Source organism: Manis pentadactyla, chromosome 9 (assembly GCF_030020395.1).
Source record: "Manis pentadactyla isolate mManPen7 chromosome 9, mManPen7.hap1, whole genome shotgun sequence".
Lineage (NCBI taxonomy): Eukaryota > Metazoa > Chordata > Mammalia > Pholidota > Manidae > Manis > Manis pentadactyla.
Window position 1 is genome coordinate 20865288 of NC_080027.1, and position 15120 is coordinate 20880407.

General features: G+C 38.3%; 2 pseudogenes; one reads left to right on the plus strand and one right to left on the minus strand.

Annotated features, from left to right (window-relative positions):
* Positions 1–3767: 3767 nt before the first annotated feature.
* LOC130684835 (olfactory receptor 8H1-like) lies at positions 3768–4715 on the minus strand (annotated as a pseudogene).
* A 1123-nt stretch (positions 4716–5838) lies between these two features.
* Positions 5839–7497, plus strand: LOC130685000 (olfactory receptor 1102-like; annotated as a pseudogene).
* Positions 7498–15120: the final 7623 nt, after the last annotated feature.

The following is a 15120-nucleotide window of genomic DNA, read 5'->3' on the forward strand; positions in this document are numbered from 1 at the left end:
GGGGGGATCTGGTATAGGGGAGAGCTTAGTAAACAAAGTATTCGTCATGTAAGTGTAGATTAATGATTAAAAAAAAAAAAAAAGCAGTTCCTATGTGGTGACCTCCAATGAGTTCTACACAATGATATAAAGGGCATATAAAAGTGTAGGCAAAAGGTCTGTTTGTGTTTATACAGAGGATCAAAGCCTAATTTGGCTACCCCGAAAATGAACTAAGATACGATATGAAAAAGAACTTCCAACATCAGCACTCTCGGGAAGACTCATGACAGTAGATGATCAGCAAAAAAAAAAAACTCCAACAAAGATCCACGCACTGTCACAGGTGTAGATGCACTCATCCCACCAGTTCCTGGACTTGCCATGGGAATGATGAAGGAGATATCTAAGCTGGCCTGTGCATACAGTAAAACAAAAATTGTACTGGATCTATACTGTTGGAACTCAACCAAGAATTAGGAGAAGTGCAAATTGTAGCACTCCAAAATCTTACAACCACAGACTATTTATCGTTAAAAGAACATACGGGATATGAACAGTCCCAAGGAATGGGTTGTTCTAGTTTATCTGAATTCTCTCAGACTGTTTAAGTTCAGTCGGACAATATCCACCATATCATAGATAAGTTTTCACAAATGCCTAAGGTGCCTAACTGGTTTTCTTGGTTTCACTGGAGATGGCTGGTAATTACAGGTATGCTTTGGTTAGGTAACTATATTCCTATTATGTTAATGTGTGTGCACAATTTAATTAGTAGTTTAAAACCTATCCATGCTGAAGTTACTCTACAAGAAGATATGTCAAAGAAATAATCAATCTTCCCAGGTTTTCTTCTGCCTGCTACTTCTATAGCTTTTCTTCTTCCTACCTAATCACAACCTTTAAATAGAACTCGTGCCACATGTCGAATTTACCGAGTATCATAATTCTTCCAAGTGGTAAAGACACCTCAAGACAAATGCTGGGCATAGAAGCTACAGGGCATAAATATGCAAAGAAGTAAAAAGCTAACCTTTTCAAACAATAAGGCTTCTCTCTCACTTACCAACTTAACATTTCCCTGTATGGCCCCGGAAGATGACTGGTTAGCCAGAGACGGGTAAGATTCCTCAAGGGAGGAACAACCTAAGACAGGCACAGTCGCAGGAGGCCATCTGGTGAGAAAATGGGGAGCAGCAGAGGTGAGGCTTAGAACCTCCCCCCTCATGTTCTGAGAGAAATCTTCTGCATACATGGATGTTTATTGCCCTTGTCTAGCTCGGATTAACACATAGTCTACAGGCACACACCTGATCATCTACATTTGCTCTCTTACAACACTAAACTCTGTTTTCTACCTTTATCTCATATCTACCTACCACATCAGCATTTTATTAAAAATAATAATAATAGAGAAATGTGGTATCCACATATAAATCAAGTTTAAAAATCAAATGAATATTCATATTTGAACTGACTGTGTATAGTTCATAATGCATGAACAAAACCGAAAGCTTCTGTGATGACTGCCCTTGCACTGCTCACCATGTAACTTATTCACTATGTAAGAATTTGTACTCCATGTAAGAATTTGTTTGTTATGCATCAGAAGATTGGAGACTGACGAAAATTAGACTTGGGGTGGATTAATGATTGTGCATTGAGTATTGACCCCCCATACAGTAATTTATTGTGGTTAACAACTATTTGATCAATAAATATGAGAGATGCCCGCACAAAATATATATATATATATATATATATATACCTATATATATATATATATATATATAAACACACTTCCAATTGTAAAATAAATAACTAACCGGGATGTAATGTATAGCATAAGGAATATAGTCAAAATATTGTAACAACTTGGTATGGTGATACCTGGTACCTAGAATTATCATGTATATAAATGATGAATCACTGTGTTGTACACCTGAAACTAATGTAATGCAATACTGTTGTCAACTACCCTTCAATAAAGAAAAAAAAAAAAAAGTAATTTAGAACAAAAAACAAAAAACAAAAAACATGCGAACTGGAAGAATATAGTTCATTTTTCAATGATCTGAGTCTTTGTTGACAGTTTTGATATTTTACTTTATTTTTAACATTTAAAATGTATTTAAAGAATAGTCAAATACAGTTTCACAATGAAAACCATATAACATTTTAAAAGTGAAAATTTATTCCATTGGTGCTTGAAGAAATATATGTGTTAACAAAAGATGAAACAAACAACCAAACAAAACCCACAGACTTAGAAAATGGAAAAATACGGTTTCAACAAATTTAAGAAGCAAAGAAAATTAAAACTACAATTCCAGATTATGTAGAGGAAAATTTTAAGAGAAATTTTAGCAATATACCTGACTAAAGTTTACAGGTTGCCACAACATCTGAGTTCATTTTTAAGTCTTAGTTTTACAACTTGTGTCTATTAAAATTTTTAAAACAAATGAGTCAAGCACATTTTTCAAGTATTTATTTTGTAATGGCCATAACAAACCCTTAGAAATCAGGACAAAGGCATTGATTTTTAAACATACACAGAAATCCAATAAAAGCAGTTTACTGAAGCCTGTAGACACAACAGAAAAATAAGGTTGTAAAATCTTCAGCCTGTAACCACCAAAGAGGTGTTTCCACTTAAGAGACTTTTAAGTTGATGAATTTGCAGCATTTCAGGTCCAAGCATGGCAAGATGGATCCTGATACTTCCACTGTAACAAGAACATGTTCATTTCAGTTTTCAACAACAAAATTATAAAAGGTTAAGCTTGTAAATATATGCAAAAAGCTGCAAAAAAGTACATAGGAAATGAAAGAAATATTCCTCATATTTGTAAGACATGCACATACACACATCATTATAGATCTAGAAGAACACATACTAAACCACTAGTAACTGTGAAGGCATGTCTAATTCTTGACTGTTTCAGTATTTTCCAAATCTCTCCAATGCAAACATATACCATTCTAAATCCAAAATTATAAAGTGCTACATTTTCCTTAGCTGTTGTGCATTTGCCAGTCAAATTAATCTTGGCCATGTCCCAATGTCAAAAGGAATTTACAAAAAGCAAGTGAATATTCTTTAAGAAAAATTCCTGTGCATTAAAAATTTTGCAGAAATGTGTCTGCTAAACATTGTGGCCAGTATTTATCAGTATCACCTTAAATACCTAACTCCATTATCTGATGTTATCTTTAAAATAACACGGTGGACCTGGAATTACTATTTATTTTGTGCAGTTAATAAAACATAGGCTTAAATTTCAGGAGTTATTAGAGGTTATACAGCTAAAAAGGTAGCAGGTCTGGAATCTAAATCCTGGAACTTTTGGATACACAGCAAGTGCTTGTCATGTCATAACTGTACTATTTCTTCTCTATATAATAATTAAAACCATTTCTGAAACTGTTATTATTGTTCCAAAAATAAAGCACTTTTCTTTAACAAAATCTCTGAAGTTAGACTATGTGTGAGATGTTGTACGATATGGTTAAAAAGATGACAATTGTATTTACTTACTTTGAGCATGAGTTGCCCTTAAAAACACATGTACTTAGACGATATTTTTAGCACACACTTAATGGATACCAATTACAATGTAGATTTGTACAGATGTATTCCTAGAACTGTCCAAGGTCATATTTGGTAAAGTAGAGGATAATTCAACAGAAAACAAACAAATTAACGGATTCAATCATTTCTGGATAGAGAACAAGTACATACACCAATGAGAAGAAAAAAATATCTTAAAAGTTTAACATCATTGTTACTTTAACTGCCTAGGGTTCTCTCTCTTCTGCATGATTCTAATGAGGGCATTTTTCACTTCTTTGTTCCTAAGACTATAAATGAGTGGGTTCAGCATGGGGATCATGATTGTGTAAAACACAGAAGCTACTTGATCCTTCCCCAAAGAGTAGGACTTACTTGGTTTTAAATAAGTGAACATCAGAGTACCATAAAAGATGGTGACTCCCAGGAGATGGGAGGCACAAGTAGAGAAGGCTTTCTGCTTCCCTGAAGTGGAAGTAATTTTCAGGATGGTAGACAGAATGGACACATAGGATGCAGATATTGTGATCAGAGACACCGTGAGAGTGGAACCAGCAAAAACAAATATCATGATTTCAACCCCATGTGTGTCGGTGCAAGACAGGGCTAAAAGTGGGGATGTGTCACAGGAAAAGTGATGGATTACATTGGAGTCGCAGAAATGCAAGCTGCTAACAAAAAGCACATCGACAATGGAATCCATAAATACAATGAAGTAGCACCCCAAGATGAGGGAGCAGCAGAGCCTTGTGGACATAACGACAGGGTAGTGGAGGGGTTTGCTGATGGCTACGTAGCGATCATAGGCCATTGAAGAGAGAAGAAAACATTCAGTGGCACTCAAGAAGACAAAAAAGTACATCTGGGTGAAGCAGCTCATGTAGGAAATATACTTGGTGGAAGGCAGTTAGTTCTCTAAAGTCTTAGGTGTGGTGACGGTTGAGTAAATAAGGTCGAGAAATGACAGGTGACTGAGGAAGAAATACATGGGGGTGTGAAGCTGGACGTCCAGGCGGATCACCAGCACCATGCCTGCGTTCCCCAGCACTGTGATCAGGTACATCAGCAGGAACAGCAGGAAGAGGACCAGCTGGATCTCCGGGGAATCCGTCAGCCCCAGAAGGATGAAGTCTGTCACCTGTGTGGTATTCCTTCTGCCCATAGTGGTCAGCTGGTTTGAACTCATTAGCAGCAGTGACTTCAGAAAGTCTTGCATTTGTGTGAACAACATGGCATATTTACTTTAGTGTCGTGTGCTAAGAAGTGATGATAATGAGAAGTGTAAAGAATATAACTGAAAAAAATGTTAGTTTCACAGCCATATATAGGAATAGGTATAAACCGATATTTAGATATGATATTAATAGCTAACTATGGCATAGTTTGAATGAGCCCGTCTCTGTTGTAATTGTGTGTGTGTAGTAATGTATTGGTGCACATGAGAGTATTATATGGAAGGTGGCACCATTAGCCACATTGTTTGGATGAGAAAAAGTGTCCAGTTTAAGCAACTAATCCAGAGTCAGAGCTATTAAATTCTGGCCATGGTTCTACCAAGAGAGACCGACTCCAGAGAGCATATTCATAATACTGTATTCTTGTTTACATTTAATTTCAGCAAATGTGAGAAAATATGCTATAAATATAATGAACAATGATCGAAAAAGAATTTTAGGGCATTATTCAACATCACTTTGTTTCCACTATACATGACAAAGAAATTTCAAGCTAGGCGACTTTACTAGAGTGTGTTAAAACTGTGGACCACATATTAATATTAATTTCAAAGAATAAGATGTTTTCCTATCTTGACCATTCAAAATCAAATTTATTACAAATATTATATTTCTAATATATGCACGTTACTTGTAGATCCTGTTTCCACCAACTCTGTTTTCTCATTTACAAATCCTGGTGTTACTCCAGATAAGGTCTAAATTATATGGATATGCATAGTCTTCGTATAATGTCCCCATTTTATTTTATTTAACTAAAATCTTGAGAATAATACTTACTGTGAGTTAGAGTTGGTAGGAAAAAAAGTCCTTATTCCAATAATGTCAGTCTAGAAATTTGTCAACCTCACATGTTACTCACGAATTAAACTTGAAAATCATTTGAGTCCAAACTTTCTGTAGTTTGTTTTCCTTGAGAAAAGTGCTGCTTAAATATTAGTGCACTCATTTTGCCTTTTATTTGTGTTGAATAATACATTATTCACATTTTACCCTTTATTCTGAAGTAGAAACAAATCAACTGAGAACTTTTATTCAGTTCCTGGTCAAATGGAAAATTTGATCCAAAAGAACCGCAGGGAGCTCCTGCAATCACAAGGAGAGCAGAGTGGCCTTGCCTCTAACACTAGTAATTCTAAAGCCCCTCATGTTTTGGGGGTACATGTAATATTCCATCTTCTGTGGGGACCAATTCTCAAGGAGGATTGCTTGGTCTGTTTTGCTTGACATGTTTCCAAGGACACAGGTTCAAGGACTAATTGCAGCTCTGTGAGGTTTCCAGGAACTGGTTGCCTTTCCCTTAGAGACCACAAGTGGAGGGAGGGCTTGGTGGCCTGGTCCTCCTTTGTGAGGCCCTAACATTTTGACTGGAAAAGTGAAGAAGCTATTTCTGGAAAAATATCTCCTTGCTTTGCAACTGAAACCACTGAGAATAAAATGATACATTTTTCATAAGGAAACATTTCATATGAAAAGAGTTATTCTGTCATAGGAGCAAATATGTTCATTAGAATAAAATAATATAACAAAACTAAAGGAACAAAATGAAAACAAATCATAACTTGCAGTATTTTGATGAATTTCTCCCTATTATTATCTTGTGTTGATACAATGCTTTTCCTGGACTTACAGATTTGCATAATTATTGTTACACTGTGTATTCAGTATCCAATCCTCATTTTAGGATTAAAAGGTCTTTCTGCTTTCCTTTTATATTCCATTGAATAAAATAAAATAAAATGCAAGCATATTAAAATTGTAAGACAAGTTGCACAGACATTTTGTATATTTTATGAATATCTTCACTCTTCTCTCATGAGCTATAAGCATGCAGAGTGCCTCTGGAGTCATATATTTATACTGAAGAGCTTCACAGATAAGCTTGAATTGCGGAAAGCTTGTTCCTGCTGTTTTTAGCCATCTACCTCTGTGTTATGCAGGGAAATTATGCTTTGGCTTTATAAGTCATTGGGGACTCCTGGTTCCACAACACCAGGTCCTGTTTTCCGAGTGTGCTCTCATCCCCTGGTGTCTGCTTCTCCTCAGTCATTACCCCAGATACGTTAGCAGATTCTGTGTCAAAGTATAAAGCCATCTCATTCCTTGGATGTGCAGCACACATGCTTCTCCTTGCTGCTTGTTTTACCACACGGTGCTTCCTCTTGGTGGCAGTGAGATATGATCACCCTGTAGCTGTCTGCACTGCTCTCCTGTGTTCAGCAAGCATGTCACCCAGAGTCGGTGTGTTTCATATCATTGCTTCTTATGTTGGTGGCATCTTGCATGCTCTGTACACACACTGGCCACATTTAGGTTCTCCTTCTGTGCATCTAATGAAATCAAACATGTCTTCTGTGACATCCCTCCTCTCCTCGCTCTTTCTTGCTCAGACACTCACACAAGCCAGCTTCTACTCTTTCACTCAGTGGGAGCCTTTGAGATGGTTACTATCCTGATTGTGCTGATCTCCTATGGCTTCATTCTGTTGGCCATCCTGAAGATTCATTCCACTGATGGGAGGAGAAAAGTCTATTCTACGTGTGGCTCTCACCTAATGGGGGTGTCAATTTATCATGGAACGATCCTCCTGATGTATGTGAGACCAAGTTCTGGCTCTGTTTGGAATATGACATGATAGTGTCAGTGTTTTGCACCATTCTGATTTTCATGCTGTATACCGTCACTTACAGTTCAGGAACAAAGATGTAAAAGAGGTAATGATAAGAGTGTATCAGAACAAATGGTTTATCAACTAATTCTAATTTTCATGCTAAATATTAAATTGGAACAATTTAAGAATAATGTATGTTGTCTCTACAACAAGAAGTTATGATGAAAATATTGTTAGTTTGTTAGTGTCTTATTCTTGGACATTTTTTAGTAAAGATCATGACTACAGGCTGTAATGTTTTCTGTCAGCCACCAGTTTACGAGGCTGTTTCTCCCAGAGCCGGGGCCCATGGGTCCAGGATCAAGGGGTAGGAATGGTTGTGGTACCTCTCACTGTTACTTCTAGGGACCCACTGAAAATTTTGCTTCCTGTATCCAAAACTTTACATTCTCAGGAACAAAGAGTAAAACAGGCAATGAAAATATGCTTAAGAAAAATTATTTCAGGGGGGATCATGGGAAGATGGCTGCATGATTAGTTCAGGGTAAATCTCCTCCCCAAAACATATATATTTATGAAAATACAATTAATACAACTATTCCTAAAAGAGACACCAGTGGATGCCCTACAACAGCAAGGATACACCTACATCTGTGAGAACTCAACATCACATGAAGGGGGTAAGATACTAGCCGTGGCCAGGCGGGACCCAAACACTCCCCTATCCCAGAACCTGGCAGGAAGAAAGGAGTCGGAACAGGGAGGGAGTGAAAGCCCAGGAGTGCTAAACAACCAGCTCTAGAAATCCGCACCCAGAGTGCAGACACAGGTGCACGGGGTGCTGAATATTAGAGCAATGGAAAAGACCTGTGGGCAAGTCCCCACAACCGGCGCCCCTGAGACAAAAGAAAAGCGAGTGCTTTCTGCAAGTCTTAAAGAGATAGGAAACCCATAGCTGGACAAAGTCGTACCGGCACACTTAGCCAGCCGCTGGGAAACCCGGGGAACCTTAGGCGCCCTAACTCCAGGGAGGCAGCAGAGCTCTGAAGCCACTCACTACACTAAACAGCCTCCCAGTCATTCCTTCAACTGACACGGACCCTGACACTCCGCCCCAGTAGCAGGAGAGTGGCAGTGCGTGCCAGGTGCGGCAGTGCCGGAAGGGACCAGGAGCAAATCGCGTGCACCAATGGTACCAGAGGGGACCAGTAGAGGCTTGTGCGATCCTGCAGCAGCGGCGATCGAACAGCCCGGGAGCAGCTCGTGCACACCGGCGGCAGTGGAGCCAGAGGAGTATGGGAATGGTCCACGCTGGAGAGCCCCGCGCGCACCTGCAGCAGAGCCAGAGGGAGCAGGTGCGCTCCCAGCAGCCGACCGGAATCCCAGCCCAACATACAGCCGCCCGACCCAGACCCAAAAGCTGCTGCTGGCACACAGCTGCCCGGCAAGGGCGCCACTATCATGGAGGAGAGCACCTGGCATGCCTGCCACTCCCTGCAGGGCTCCGTACTGCTCTGACGAAGACCCCGCCCACAGCAGTTTTGGGGAATAACCCGGTGGCTACTCTAGGAGTGCAGGTAACCAACACGGGCAGCGAAGGAGGGCAAGGCATCCAGCAAGCAGGAAAGGACTTTCTTATCCCAGCTGACACATCTGCAACCTGCCTATAGCCACTGCTATAAACATGAAAAGGCAAAAAAATTTAGTCCAGTCCAAGATACTTCAGACAACATCTGAGAGAGGATCTGTAGAGACAGACATAACCAGTCTACCTGGAAAAGAATTCAAAATAAAAATAATAAACATGCTGACAGAGATGCAGAGAAATATGCAAGAGCTAAGGGATGATGTCCAGAGGGAGATTACAGAAGTGAAACAAACTCTGGAAGGATTTATAAGCAGAGTGGATAAGATGCAAGAGGCCATTAATGGAATAGAAACCAGAGAACGGGAACACATAGAACCTGATGCAGAGAGAGATAAAAGGATATCCAGGAATGAAACAATATTAAGAGAACTGTGTGACCAATCCAAATTGAACAATATCCACATTATAGGGGTACCAGAAGAAGAGGAGAGAGAAAAAGGTATAAAAAGTTTCTTTGAAGAAATAATTGCTGAGAACTTCCCCAAACTGGGGGAGGAAATAGTTTCTCAGACTACAGAAGCACACAGAAATCCCGAGAGATGGGAACCAAAGAGGACAACAAAAGACACATGAAAATTAAAATGGCAAAGATCAAGGACAAGGACAGAGTATTAAAGGCAGCAAGAGAGAGAAAAAAGATCACCTACAAGGGAAAACCCATCAGGCTATCATCAGACTTCTAGACAGAAATCTTACAGGCCAGAAGAGAATGGCATGATATATTTAATGCAATGAAACAGAAGGGCCTTGAACAAGTACTATATCCAGCACGATTATCATTTAAACATGAAGGAGGGATTAAACAATTCCCAGACAAGCAAAAGTTGAGGGAATTTGCCTCCCACAAACCACCTCTAAGGGTATCTTAGAGGGACTGCTCTAGATGGGAGCACTCCTAAAAAGAGCACAGAAAAAAACACTCAACATATGAAGAATGGAGGAGGACAAATAAGAAGGGAAAGATATAATCATCAGACTGTGTTTATAATAGCTCAATAAGTGAGTTAAGTTAGACAGTAAGGTAATAAACAAGCTAACATTGAACCTCTGGTAACCACGAATCTAAAGACTGCAATGGCAATAAGTACATATCTTTCAATAATCACCCAACTGTAAATGGACTGAATGCACCAATAGAAAGACACAAAGTAATAGAATGGATAAAAAAGCAAGACCCATCTATATGCTGCTTACAAGAGACTCACCCCAAACCCAAAGACATGCACAGATTGAAAGTCAAAGGAGGGAAAAAGATATTTCATGCAAACAACAGAGAGAAAAAAGCAGGTGTTGCAATACTAGTATCAGACAAAATGGACTTCAAAATAAAGAAAGTAACAAGAGATAAAGAAGGACATTACATAATGATAAAGGGCTCAGTCCAACAAGAGGATATAACCATTATAAATATATATGCACCCAATGCAGTAGCACCAATATATGTGAAACAAATACTAACAGAATTAAAGGAGGAAATACAATGCAATTCATTCATTTTGGGAGATTTTAATACACCACTTACTCCAAAGGACAGATCCATCAGACAGGAAATGAGTAAGGACACAGAGGGACTGAACAACACACTAGAACTGATGGACCTAATAGTCAGCTATAGAACCCTACATCCAAAAGCAACAGGATACACACTCTTCTCAAGTGCACATGGAACATTCTCCAGAGTAGACCACATACTAGGCCACATAAAGATCCTCAGTAATTTCCAAAATATTGAACCCCTAACAACCAACTTTTCAGACCACAAAGGTGTAAAACTAGAAATAAATTGTACAAACAAAGCAAAAAGGCTCACAAACACATGGAGGCTTAACAACACACTTCTAAATAGTCAATGTATCAATGACCAAATTAAAATGGAGATCCAGAAATATATGGAAATAAATGACAACAACAACACAAAGCCCCAACTTCTGTGGGGCGAAGCAAAAGCAGTCTAAAGAAGAAAGTATATAGCAATCCAGGCATATTTAAAGAAGGAAGAACAATCACAAATGAATACTCTAATGTCACAATTATCGAAATTGGAAAAAGAAGAGCAAATGAGGCCTAAGGTCAGCAGACAGAGGAACATAATAAAGATCAGAGAAGAAATAAATAAAATTGAGAAGAATAAAACAATAGAAAAAAAATCAATAAAACCAAGAGCTGGTTCTTTGAGAAAATAAACAAAATAGATAAGCTTCTAGCCAGGATTATTATGAGAAAAAGAGTCAACACACATCAACAGAATCAGAAATGAGGAAGGAAAAATCACAACAGGCCCCACAGAAATACAAAGAATTATTAGAGAATACTATGAAAACCTATATGCTAACAAGCTGGAAAACCTAGGAGAATGGACAACTTCCTAGAAAAATACAACCTTCCAAGACTGACCCAGAAAGAAACAGAAAATCTAAAGAGACCAATTACCAGCAACGAAATTGAATCAGTAATCAAAAACTACCCAAGAACAAACGCCCTGGGCCAGATGGATTTACCTCGGAAATTTACCAGACATACAGAGAAGCCATAATACCCATTCTTCTTAGTTTTCCAAAAAATAGAAGAGGAGGGAATACTCCCAAACTCATTCTATTAAGCCAACATCACCCTAATACCAAAATCAGGCAAAGAGCCCTCCAAAAAAGAAAACTGCAGACCAATATCCCTGATGAACATAGATGCAAAAATACTCAGTGAAATATTAGAAAACTGAAATCAAAAGTATATCAAGAGGATCATATACCATGACCAAGAGGGATTCATCCCAGGGATGCAAGGATGGTACAACATTTGAAAATCCATCAACATCATCCACCACATCAACTAAAAGAAGGACAAGTCCACATGATAATTTCGAAAGATGCTGAAAAAGCATTCGACAAAATTCAACGTCCATTCGTGATAAAATCTCTCACAAAATGGGAATAGAGGGCAATTACCTCAACATAATAAAGGCCATATATGCTCAACCCACAGCTAACATCATACTGAACAGCGAGAGTCTGAAAGCTTTTCTTCTGAGATCGGGAAAAAGACAGGGACGCCCACAATCCCCACTGTTATTCAACATAGTACTGGAGGTCCTAGCCACAGCAATCAGACAAAACAAAGAAATACAAGGAATCCATATTGGTTAAAAAGAAGTCAAACTGTCACAATTTTCAGATGACATGATATTGTACATAAAAAACCCTACAGACTCCACTGCAAAACTACCAGAACTAATATCAGAATTCAGCAAAGTTGCAGGATACAAAATTAACACACAGAAATCTGTAGCTTTCCTATACACTAACAATGAACTAACAGAAAGAGAATTCAGGAAATGAATTACATTCACAATAGCATCAAAAATAATAAAATACCTAGGAATAAACCTAACCTAAGAAGTGAAAGACCTATACCCTGAAAACTACAAGACACTCTTAAGAGAAATTAAAGAGGTCACTAACAAATGGAAACTCATCCCATGCTCCTGGCTAGGAAGAATTAATACAGTCAAAATGGCCATCCTGCCCAAAGCAATATACAGATTCGATGCAATCCCTATCAAATTAGCAACAACATTTTTGTTTTGATATTTTGTTGTTTATTTTAAATTGAGATATAAGTGACATGTATTGTATTAGTTTTTTTTTTGAGAGGACGTCCCTCAAATTTATTGACCAGTTGGTTGTTAACAACAATAAAATTCTGTATAGTGGACTCAATGCACAATAATTAATCAATCCCAAGCCTAATTCTCAACAGTCTCCAATCTTCTAAAGCATAACAATCAAGTTCTTACATGGTGAAGAAATTCTTATATAGTAAATAAGTTCTTACATGGTGAACAGTGCAAGGGCAGTCATATCACAGAAATTTCGGTTTTGATCACACATCATGAACTATAAACAATCAGGTCAAATATGATTATTCGCTTGATTTTTATACTTGGTTTATGTGTGAATCCCATATTTCAACCTTATTATTATTATTACTATTATTATTTTAATGAAATGCTGAAGTGGTTGGTAGATTCAAGATAAAGGTAGAAAACATAGTTTAGTGCTGTAAGAGAGCAAATGTAGATGATCAGGTGTGTGCCGGTAGACTAAGTATTAATCCAAGCTAGACAAGGGAAACAAAACATCCACGTATGCAGAAGATTTCTCTCAGAACAGGAGCGGGGGAGGTTCTAAGCCTCACCTCTGTTGATCCCCAATTTCTCACCTGATGACCCCCCTGCGACTGTGACTGTCTTAGGTTGTTCCTCCCTTGAGGAATCTTACCCGTCTCTGGCTAACCAGTCATCTTCCGGGGCCATACAGGGAAATGTAAAGTTGGTAAGTGAGAGAGAAGCCTTATTGTTTGAAAAGGTTAGCTTCTTACTTCTTTGCAGATTTATGCCCTGTGGCTTCTATGCCCAGCATTTGTCTTGAGGTGTCTTTACCACTTGGAAGAATTATGATACTCAGTAAATTTGATATGAGGCACGAATTCTATTTAAGGGTTGTAATTAGGAAGGAAGAAGAAAAGCTATAGAAGTAGCAGGCGGCAGAAAACATGGGAAGATTGATTATTTCTTTGACATATCTTCTTGTAGAGTAACTTCAGCATGTATAGGTTTTAAGCTACTACTTAAATTGCGCACACACATTAACATAATAGGAGTATAGTTACATAACCAAAGCATACCTGTAATTACCAGCCATCTCCAGTGAAACCAAGAAAACCAGTTAGGCACCTTAGGCATTTGTGAAAACTTATCTATGACATGGTGGATATTGTCCAACTGAACTTGAACAGTCTGAGAGAAATCAGACTAATTAAAACAACCCATTCCTGGGGACTCTTCACATCCCATATGTTCTTTTAACAGTAGATAGTCTGTAGTTGTAAGATTTTGGAGAGCTACAACTTGCACTTTTCCTAATTCTTGGTTGACTTCCGGCAGTATAGAGCCAGTCAAATTTGTTGTTTTACTGTATGCACAGGCCAGCTTAGCTATCTCCTTCTTCATTCCCATGGCAAGTCCAGGAACTGGTGGGATGAATGCAGCTACAACTTCAACAGCGCCAGGATCTTTGTTAAAGTTTTTTGATGAACGTCTTCTGGTATGACTCTTCCAGAGAATGTTGATGTTGGAAGTTCTTCATATCATATCTTAATTCGATTTCTGGGCAGCAAAATGAGGCTTTGATCCTCTGTATAAACACAAACAAACCCTTTGCCCACACTTTGATATACCCTTTATACCATTGTGAAGAACTTATTGAAGATCACCACACAGAAATGCTTTTTTTTTTTTTTAAGAGAAAGGAATATTATCAGAAAAATGTATTTCCATAGCTGATCATCTGACACCATTTAAATGATCAATATTAAGGTTATTTAAAGCATGCATTAATCATTGATTTACAGTTAGTTTTATCCAATCAGGGAGTAATCCCCCTTTCCATTCTTTTTATTTTTTTTACTTTTTATTTATTTATTTATTTTTATCATTAATCTACAATTACATGAAGAATATTATGTTTCTTAGCTTCTCCCCTATACCAGGTCCCACCCCACAATCCCCTTTACTGTCACAGTCCATCAGCATAGCAAAATATTGTAGAATCACTACTTGTCTTCTCTGTGTTGTACAGCCCTCCCCTTTCTCCCCCCCTCATTATGCATGCTAATCATAATACCCAATTCTTCTTCCCACCCCTTATCTCTCCCTACCCACCCATCCTCCCCAGTTCTTTGCCCTTTGGTACCTGTTAGTCCATTCTTGGGTTCTGTGATTCTGCTGCTGTTTTGTTAATTCACTTTTTCCTTTGTTCTTATACTCCACAGATGAGTGAAATCATTTGGTATTTGTCTTTCTCCACTTGGCTATTTCACTGAGCATAATACCCTCTAGCTCCATCCATGTTGTTGCAAATGGTAGGATTTGTTTTCTTCTTATGGCTGAATAAGATTCCATTGTGTATATGTACCACATCTTCTTTATCCATTCATCTACTGATGGACACTTAGGTTGCTTCCAATTCTTGGCTATTGTAAATAGAGCTGTGATAAACATAGGCGTGCATCTGTCTTT